Here is a 10,732-nt window from a genome sequence, read left to right as displayed (position 1 = left end):
TTGCTATGACATGCACTGACCACCAGGGGGCAGACACCCCCGACTGGTAGGTTAGCTTGCTGCTGGGGTCCAGCTGATTGGGACTGAGCAAGATGGGCCAGACAAACCCTGCAGCTCTGCTTCAGTCCCTCCCCAGAGGGCCAACCTCCCATGTCCCTCCCTGGCCCCAATCATGCACTGGTGGGGTTCCTTGGCCTGGCCTGCACCCTCTTGCAATCTGGAACCCCTCAGGGGATGTCGGAGAACCAGTTTTGGCCTGATCCCACAGGCCAGGCCAAGGGAACCCACTGGTGCACAAATTCATGCACCGGGCCTCTAGTCTACACTAATAAAAGACAATAATGCTAATTGACTGTACCTTCGCTACGCTCATCAGCCAATCAGAAGAGTATGCAAATTAACCCAACAAAGATGGCCGTTAAATTTGCATACTGCAGGCAGCTCCTGCTGCGCCCGCCCTGTGCAGGCAGCAGCTTGATCCCGAGCCGCCACCCACCCCAGCGCGGGATCTGGGCCTGCCATGTGCGGGGCGGGGCGGGTGGGGTGGGTGACAGCGTGATCCCAAGCCGCCGCCCACCCCAGTGCGGGATCTGGGCCTGCCGTGTGCGACCGGGGGAGACAGGGCAGGCACCACGGGATCGGGTGTGCCATCTGCCACCAGGGGAGCAGGCCTAAGCCAGTAGGTGTTTATCTCCCGAGGGGTCCCAGACTGTGAGAGGGCACAGGTTGGGCTGAGAGATTCCCCCGCCCCGCCAGTGCACAAATTTTTGTGCACCAGGCTTCTAGTATTAAATAAATAGGTATATGTTATGTAATTTTTCCTATAGTTGACCTCAGTGGAAGGATTGATTTAGCCTGCCATTAAGAGAATTGAAAATCTTCCAATTGCTTTTTTTTTTCTTTAATGTTCAATGATCTCTGAACTTTCATTGGCCTACTGCCCCCCTAAGGGGTGCCCCTCAGACACCACTTTGCCATCCACCATCATGCAGGTGGTTGTCATTTGGATGGATTGCATAGAGTTGCTGTGGTCCACGTTGTTACCAAAATCAAAGTCCTTCCCTTCTTCCAGCAGGAGGCAGTAGGTAGAAATCTCATCCTCCAGCTTGACTTTGGTGTTCAGCAGTGCCTGGTACTCCTGGGCCTGGTACTTCCCCTCTGCCCAGGTCTGAGCCAGCTCTGCCTCCAGCTGCTCAGGATCCCATTGAGCTGTGCCATCCACATGGCATATCGTGTCTCCACCTCCCTCAGGCTATTCTCAAAATTGGCCTTCAGATTTCTCACCAAGTCCAGGTTAGTCGCCAAGGACTGAACCATACGTCTCAGTTGCATGAGTATCATCTCAGCAGCTCCTGTCTTGACAGTCTGTGAGTTGACCACTCTGGTGACCTCCTCAATCTGCTGGGACCAGTACTTGTCTAGCTTCTCTTGGTTTTTCCGAATTAGCTCGTCATACTGGGCATGGATGTTCGTCATGATCTTGCTGAGGTCTTGATATTTGGGCATCCAACTCCCCGGTCAACCCAGAGTTGGCAATCTGGTTTTGTAGACCATTTACTTCCTCCTTGTAGTTATTCTTCATGAAGAGCAGCTCCTCCTTGAAAGCCTTGATCTGTCTCCAACTGCAGCTGAGTGATATTGGTGTCATTAGTGACCTGTTGGAACCCTGGATGTTTCTCTCCACAGAGTGGTACATGGCCAGCTCCATCTCATACTTGACTCTGAAGTCATCAGCAGCAAGATAGGCATTGTCAATCTGCAAAATAATGTAGGCATTGCCGACAGAACTTGCAAAGACCTGAGCCCTCAAGTCCTCTGGGATCTTGAAGTAATGCCCCCTAGTCTCTGACTTGGGGTCCCTTCTCCAGGTGTGTCTGGATTTTGTTCTCCAGTCTCCTCTATTATCAAACTCCAGGCTACTCACCCTCTCCAGGTATTGAATAGTCTCTTTCTTTCTCTGGATGCTCCCTATGCCTGCCAGACCCCAGGCCATCTCTGCAGCCAGGACCCTGGACCCCTAGCCGCCCCACGTGCTTTTGGAGTGGGCATGGAGACCTGGGAGCCCGAGCCCCCAGTGCATATATAGGCTCTGGCCACACTGCTGGCCAGCTGGACTGGTGGCTGGGTGACTGTATGGAGCCCAGGGTCCAGTAGTTGGTGAAAAAGATGGAGCTGGTGCTGAAACTTATTGTCCAGGGAGGAAGGCAAGAAGCCAAGACTCAGGCTTGTGCTGTTCCTCCTCCAGTGTCTTTTAAAAAGAAGAAATGGGTAATATTACCCTTCTGAAAATGTCTTTATTCTAGCCACTCCTTGGAGTCATAATTTGGCTGGGATTTGAAGTCTAGACTGAACCTTAACATTCCTTCAAATATTTGAAGGCACTATTTTATTGATCTCTAACATTCACTGTAGCTGTTGAATAATCCTATTCCTACCTGATGCCTGTTTCCTTGCAAATGACTGCCCCGCCCCCGCCCAATCTCTTTGGGAACCATTAGGATTTTCTCTTTTCCCCAGAACTCTGACATCTCACAATTTATATACTTTTATAAGGATTTTATTTCATCCATTTTATTGGGCATAAAAAAGACATTTACCATCCAGAAATTTTTGTTTTACTGCTAAAAAAGTTTGTCATTTTACTTTCATATTTTCCACCTCTCTGTTTTCTCACTTCTCTATTTTAAGAAATCATTTTGGTTGGATTCGTCCTTTATGTTAATTATGTTTTCTTTTCCATTTTTTTTGTGCTAATGTCTTTTTGTGCTAGTTTTTAGATTTCCTCAACTTTATTCTTCAATCTTTCTAATGAATGTTTTAATTTAATTTAATTTTTATTTCCAGAAGAAATTTTTATTTCTTGTTTTTTTATTTATCCTTTTACATAACCTCTACTTCTGGATATAAGAATACATTCACTTCACTTATTTCTCTAGGGTTGTAGATTTTTAAATATCCTTCTCTATTCTTGTGACAATCTTTCTCTTTCATGTTTGCAGTTTTCCTCAGTTGCCTGGGAGCCTTGGCTTTCTGTTCATATTTAAGAGTGAGCCTCCAAAATATTGCTTGGAGGCTCTGAGTGAGTAGGCAGGACTTGTTGACCTGTAGGCTCCTTTTAGCAGGGAGTTCATAAGAAGAAAGGAAGGAAGGAAGGAAGGAAGGAAGGAAGGAAGGAAGGAAGGAAGGAAGGAAGGAAGGAGGGAGGGAGGGAGGGAAGAAGGGAGGGAGGGAGGGAGGGAAGAAAGAGAGATGGAGGGAGAAACCCAAAAACTGGAAGTTTTTTCTTTAGGGACATTTAGTTTGTCAAAAAAGAATCTTCTGATATTCTTTATGTGTCTGTCAGCCTGGAGGGCAATTTGTGAAAAGGTGACTGCATTCCTTTTGCTGACTTCCATGTGCCTCCCCTCTGCTGCCTTCATCTGGGTATCCCTAAGTCTTGGCCTTCATCATTAAATTATACAAAAAATTCTCGGGGTCTTACTCAGCATCTAGAAGGGTTCAGGAATCTGGACCCTTAATAAAGAGACTTGACATGAGATATAAATTTGGAATGGATGGGGGAGCCAGGAAAGCTTGGCTTTAGTAACTAAGGTCTCTCTGAATCTCTGGACCCAGGGTTTTTTATTCACACATTTTTGCCCTATAGCCAAGCAGATATACATATCAAAGGTAAGGCCTGGTAAACACTAAAATTATCAGGTTGGGGAAACTGCCCTCCGCTGTCTGGCAGCAGGCAATAATATATGCAGATTTTCAGGTTTGGGGAAATGCTTTCAGCTATTCCAGCAGCAGGTAATATTCAGCCCTGCTGAAGCCTCAAGTTCCATCAACATTTTATGAACTTTATGACCTGCTGGAATTAGCCCCCAGCAGAATATAACTCTTCAGTCATTAGACTTGGACATGAGTAGCCTTACTTTGTGAGGAGAGGGAAGGATATGACTATTCCAAAAGCAAACTTTCAACAATGTCTGTTTTTAGCTCCTCAGCTCAACCCAGCCTTTCATTGTACCCACTGTCTCCAAAGCTGAGCATCTCACAGTTTTCCACCAGGTGAACTGGCTCACTTATTAGTGGTTATGCCCCTCCGGGTGGCCTGGATCATTGCTTCCTCTGCCGTGTGAAATCACTCACTGCTCCTCTATCTGGTCCTATCTTCTAAAATTGCATTTAATTCTTTTGTCTGCTTTCATGTTCTTTATTCTCTTTGTCTTATACAGGTTTCTACTTTCTTTTTGTTGATGTAGTTCCTTAACTATCAATTTAGTGGAGTCTTAAGCAGAAGAGGAGATAAAATCCTCATTCTTGAAACATACTCCAATAAACTTTAGATAGCTTGTCTGTTAAAGACAATTTACTAGCCCTAACCAGTTTGGCTCAGTGGATAGAGCGTTGGCCTGTGAACTCAAGGGTCCCAGGTTCGATTCCAGTCAAGGGCATGTACTTTGGTTGCGGGCACATCTCCAGTGGGGAGTGTGCAGGAGGCAGCTGATCGGTATTTCTCTCTCATTGATGTTTCTAACTCTCTATCCCTCTCCCTTCCTCTCTGTAAAAAATCAATAAAATATATTTTTTTAAAAAGACAATTTACTAGGATTGCTTTGGATTTATAGGTTAACTTGAAAATTGCCACTTCTGTGTTACAGTGTCTTCATATCCAAACATGGTAAGTATCTCCATTTATTTTGATCATTATGATCTTCTGCAAGTTTTTGCAATTTTCTTATGTTGGCTTCATTACTAAAAATACTCTGATGAAGAGCAGTAATGACACGAATAAAAAGCATATGTGAGCCTGAAGATTGACCTGAAAATTTGACCCAGAACATAGGGCAAAAGGACAAAGAGAAAAACACATGAGGGAAGAGTTGAGAGACTTGGAAAACAGATCCAGTAATTCCTACAGCCTTCTAATAAGAGTTTCATAAGGATAGGACCGAGAGAATAGAGGAAGAAATGAAAGAATAAAATTTTTTAAAGTTGCAGAATGAGGAAAACACACATCCTACTCCACATTGTGGGCAACTTTGCAGAAAGATAAAGAGGAAATTCTGAAGGATTCAAGAGAGCAAAGGTAAGTTAAATAAATTAAACCCTGAGGATTTTCTCCACTCATCACAAACAGATTAGAATCCCTGACTACAGAGATAGCAAATAAAAACTGCAAATATTTATCCCTTGGTAGCAAATGTCTGTTACCAGAACCAGGAAACCCAGTGGAAGTTGTATCAGCATGGCATTGCTATATATGTCACTCTCCTTCCTAGACATTGAGGGACCACCATTAACAGCAGAAAGCACAGAGCCCATTTATCTTCCAGAGAGTCGTGATGTCTCCCGGCTCCCCACTCCTCCACTGAGCATGCTCCATTTGGAGAGCCACCCTCTCATCTTATCCTACCATCAGTTCAGAGTCCCAAAAAACTCTTTGAAACAGAAGTGGGGGGTGGGAGGACTTGGACACTTAGAATTACACGTTTCCCTGCATCTTGATGGAGGGGGAATATCCTTTACATTAAGGGAAAACCCAAAGCAAGGGCTGAGACTGCCCAGTCTCAACCTCAGATTTCTCTTGCATTCAGAGATCCAAGAAGAAAATATGTTTATTGAAAGATCCTCTTGAGATTTTAAATATGTTTTTATTGATTTTTAGAGAGAGGGGGAAGAGGGATAGAGAGATAGAAACATCAATGAGAGAGAGACTCCAATCCGCTGCCTCATGCACTCCCCCTACTAAGGATTGAGCCCACAATCCGGACATGTGCGCTGACCAGGAATTGAATTATGACCACCTGGTTCATGGGTCAGTGCTCGACCACTGAGCAACACTAGCCGGGCCCTCTTGAGATTTTAAGTGCTCTGCCAGATCTTTCCCTAAGGAGGTGTGGGGCAAATCAAATTGTGTGTTTACTAAGCAAATGTATATAGCATATAGCTTATAAGCTTTATCTCCTCATTTTTCAGATGTGCAAATAGGTTATAAATGGCAGCCTGAGAAGTACGGGTGGATAGTCTCGCCTGTTATTAGAGTTACGGAGAAGGGCATGTTTAATGCTGATTATGTGTACTATACCTGATCTGTCCTAGCACACACTGTTGAAACTCTTTCCTTTGCCTCCTTTAGATGCCTCTGAATTACTGCCCAACTACAGGTTCAAGACTCTACAAAGTATGCATTAGAGCCATTAGACTGAGAGCCTGAACTAGCCTGAGAAAGTGAGTCTGTTTTCTAGGAACAGCCTTTCCCCACCCCCATTCAATTGCTCAATAAATGTGAGGTTGGTGCCTGGTGCTGGGAAGAAAAAAGATAAACATGGCCCTGCCTTTAAGGGACTAAAATTCCAGCTTCATCACCTACTGTCCAGGTAGGCTTGAGTAAGTCATTTAAGCTCCCTGATCCTTCAGTTTCTCATCTTTAAACAGAATGCTGGCTTCGCCTACCTGACTCACAGGTTTTGTGTGTGTGTGTGTGTGTAGTCAAATAATATACATAAAAGTGGTTATGAGAAAACCCATAGGACATTATTATCATTTTCCTTACAATGTCTTTGTCCTAATTAATATGAGTTTCTAAATAAATGGTGGATTCAAATAATGTTTTCATTTCCCACCAGAATGAGCAGAGTATATTCCTTCTTGGTGTGTGATAACCCTTTCCCCTCCCTTTCATCTCCTATCATCTTTTTTCACTGGGTTCTGTAGGGCATGTATTAGTCACTTCTGCTCTGGGTAACTACAAAGTTCTCTGCCCTTCCCTTGAAACACCAGGAGAGAGTATGCAATGCCATTGGCTGGGAGGATTCTCACTGAGCTCTCCTGGGTGGTTTCATCCTCCATTCCTGAGCTTCCCAACCGGTGTCCCAGCTGTTATACTGGGGCTGATCAAGAAGGCAAGGCTGATTTCCATTGTTCGGGTTCTGATTTCTGTCCATGGGGCTTATCAGGCCAAACCACCTATTTTCAATCAAGTTAATGATAACTAACACTTCAGTGTTCTAAGAACTTTACATACATTACCTTATTTAGTCCTAACAACAACCTTGTGTGATCCCATGTCATGGAGAAAACTGAGACTCAGATTGTTTAACGAAGTTACTCAAGGTCACAAAGCTGGTGAGTAGCAGAGCTGGACTTTGATCTCAAGAAATCACTCTCCAGAGTCTAGACTCCTAACCACATAGTTCTCCTGGCTCTTAAATTAGCTTTGCTTAACTGCCAGCTCAGAGTCAAGAAAATCTCCCTGAATTTAAAGTGCCTAGCAGGGTGCTGGCATTCCTTAAATCTTTGATGATTTAAATAAGAGTCAACTCTGAGGTTTCACCTCCTCTGTACTCAATATTCCAGCCAATTGGACACTGAGCTCCTCAATGCTTAAATATCAGGCTAATGGCTGGTTGAACCATGTGAAATTGTCAATATTGGTCATTTTGGACCTATGTAAAAGGCAATTTCACATGGGTCAACTTATCCTTTGCTGAGCCCCTACTTATATTATGCAAGGTTTAATTCCAAGCACTTCTGTTATGCCATTTCATTTAATCCTCACAACAGTGCAGGCATGCCTTGTTTTTATTGCCCTTTGCTTTATTGTACTTCACAAATGCTGAGTTTTTTGTTTGTTTGTTTTTTTGTTTTCAAATTGAAGGCAAGATCCTCCACCAGCAAAAAAATTATGACTTTGTTGTAATACTCTCTTGATTGTGGTGGTCTTCCACTGGGGTATGCCCATCCGTACTTCAAAGTGTTTTTAATCTTCATTTTTTGTGTGCAAGGTAACAGACTCAGACTCACTAGCTGGAGGTCACGCAGCAATTGTAAGTGGTAAATCCAGAAAGCCTATTCTAAAATGGGTCCTTTTCCACCGCACAGCATCTGTTGTGCAGCTGGACATCCTAGAAACAAAAATGAAGGGTCACATTCAACTGGCAGACTCAAGTGATACTAGTTTTGAAGTGAGTTATGTGTCAAAAAGGGAAAATAGTATGAGCTCTGGAAAACAGGCAGATATGACTTAATCAGTAGCAAAAGTTGTCTTTGGAAAATGGCATCAGACCAGCTGAACTCTCTTCAGTGTGGTCACTGGAGTCGTTGTGGGTGTGCTTGCTGCAGCTTTAAAGAGAATTGGGGAATGAAGGTTGATTTGCCTAACTGGAGAACTCTGTTCTGCATAGCTGATCAAGGGATGCCCAGATGGAGAGCATGTGAAAGAGCAGGAGACTATTGGAATTCCAGGTTGAGACAAATACAGCTTGGAATAATTTAGGGGTGGTTTGGGGGAGAAGTGAGGTGAGGAGGTGTTTCATAGTTCAACCAGAAAAATTGAAAAAGTGCGGCTCCCTAGAATCCCCGGTGCTGACTGAGCCGTCTGGAGCTTGAGAATCCACCTGGTAACATTTAGGAATGACTGTGGACTGTAAGTTATGAAACCTCTGCTGGGAAGGGAGGCGGGGGTGCTAAATGGGCACAAACACACTGAGATGTGTTCCGATGAAGTGGAATATTATTCAGGAATAGATGCAGAAACAGTTGAAGTGCTTCCTAGGTGCTCATTTTAAATCTTTTATTTCCCTCTGTGGGAAACTACTTTCATCTGGTTCTTTTCAATATAGATTGAGTCATGTACTCTTTATTTGCCACAAGCATTTATTTGCCATAACTATTTTAAAGCATTGGACAATTGCTGCCTCATACTCAGGGCATTGATTGAAATGCCCTTGCTGAGCTGCTGTCTCACCAAGCATAGGAGTTTGAGATGAATTCCCAGCCACTGGAACAAAAACTACCAAAACGAAGTATGAGTGAGTGTTGCCATTAACGAACAGATCTTTGTTTTAACTTTTTATCTGGGCAATCTGCCAGGTTGGGAGCATAAAGGTTTGTAGATTGCCTTCTCAGAGTTTATAATCTTTTTGAGGGAGATATGCACACACAGAGGACAGTGTTTTGTAAATGCCAAATATGTGGTGAATAGACAATGAAAGTTATAGGAAGCAAACAACAACAACAACAAAAATCCCCACGCATAAGTGCAGGAAAGAAAGGCAGATGTATCTTATTAAATACTAAATTTTGTATTTTATTCAAAAACTAATAAATTTTGCCAGATACATTTAAAAAAAAGAAAGTTATAGGAAGCAAAGACGCTGACATTTGCAATGCAGCTAACAGAGGCAAGGATTGCTATAGACGGGAGATTTGAGCTGATCCTTATTTGGGGGTACAGGGGAAAGAACAGAAGTCATTGCAGGCAGAGGGAATGGCACATGCATAGACACATACACACACACACACACACACACACACAGTCTAGGGGTAGGAGAGCCCATATTTGCCTAAAACCCAAGTAAAACAGTTTGGGGAGTGTGGAATTGTTGGGGAAGTAGCATGAATGCCCCCTTCTTTTCTCTATCTACATGCTCTCCTGGGTGATCTCATTCAGTCTTTTATGTTTAAATAATGTCTATCTACTGATGATTCCTTTTCTTCTATATTCCAGACTTGTTCATTCAACTACCTATTCAACATCTCCTACAGGAATCTAAAACTGAACACATTCACAATGGAACTCTTGGTTTTTTCCCTCCTCACTTGTCCCTGCCTTCCACCTCCCATGTCCTTCTCCTCTTGGTAAATGGCATCATGATTCATCCAGGTGAGCAAGCCAAAACCCTGGGGATCATGCTTGACTTCTTCTTTCACTTGTTTCCCCACCTCCACTCCATCAGAAATAGATCTCAAGTCTGTCCACAAGTCTCTGACTCTTACTGCTGCCACCCAGAGTCTGAGGCACCAATCTCTCCCACTTGCCATTCTGTAATAGCCTTCAAGAAAAAAAAAGATTGCATTTTCCAACTGCCTGTTGTCCTTTATGGTAAAATATTTCCTATATTTTTCTTTCTTCTCATCAAAATGAATCTATGAAGAGTTGAGCGTGCATTATGTGTTTATTCATTCTCCCACTTGCCATTTTGTAATAGCTCTCTGATTTCAATCCTTCCAAACTTTCTCTACCCAGCAGTCAAAATAACCTTTTTGAACTATTATCAGATTAAATGCCACTTACTGTCTGGTTCTCACTGCAAGTGATCTTGGCAGGCTGACTCTACTTCATTCCCTGTATCAGAGGGTCAGTATGTAATACTAACATGGACAATCAGCATATTCTTTTCCTGTGTCACAGAGATTGATCTAGAGATGAACACATCTGAGTTGATCCAATAAGACTGTTGCTAGCACATTGGGAACTGCTGGCTGTAAAGATGATGTATGTATGCCTGAGCTACAGAAACTCATCCATAGGCAAAGGCTTCCTGGGCTAAAGCCCTCTCGGAAGAAAGGAGACTAAGACATGGAAAAGACCAAGTCCTGTTGACTCTGTTGGAGCCAGTGTAACCCCATGCTATGCCTCTACTTTTCAGTTGAGCCAATAAATTCCCTTTACAGTTTGGTTTTCACTTGGTTTCCAGGCTAGTTTGCCCAGCAGGATCTGACCCCTGCCTAGACTTGAACCTTATCATAAACCTTTTTCTCCTTTCTACACTCAACCTTGGACCTGGGATACATTAAGCTCTTTCTCACCTCAGTGTCCTTGTCTTTGGCGTCGATGTTGCTTGGAATTCTCTTCCCTGGATTTTTAAGAGGCTGGAAAACTCAAATACCACCTCTTCAAAGAGCCCTTCCAAAACTACCATCTGAGTAAAGGACACTCCTCGCGTTCCCTTCTATCGTGGCC

At 43.4% G+C, this 10,732-nt stretch overlaps 1 pseudogene; it reads right to left on the bottom strand.

Moving 5' to 3' along the window:
* Positions 1 to 934: 934 nt before the first annotated feature.
* LOC118656516 overlaps positions 935 to 10,732 on the bottom strand; it is a 45,428-nt pseudogene continuing 35,630 nt past the window's right edge.

The sequence above is a fragment of the Myotis myotis genome, unplaced genomic scaffold (assembly GCF_014108235.1).
Source record: "Myotis myotis isolate mMyoMyo1 unplaced genomic scaffold, mMyoMyo1.p scaffold_m19_p_5, whole genome shotgun sequence".
In the NCBI taxonomy this organism is placed as follows: Eukaryota; Metazoa; Chordata; class Mammalia; order Chiroptera; family Vespertilionidae; genus Myotis; species Myotis myotis.
This window is presented reverse-complemented; position numbering and strand designations above follow the sequence as displayed.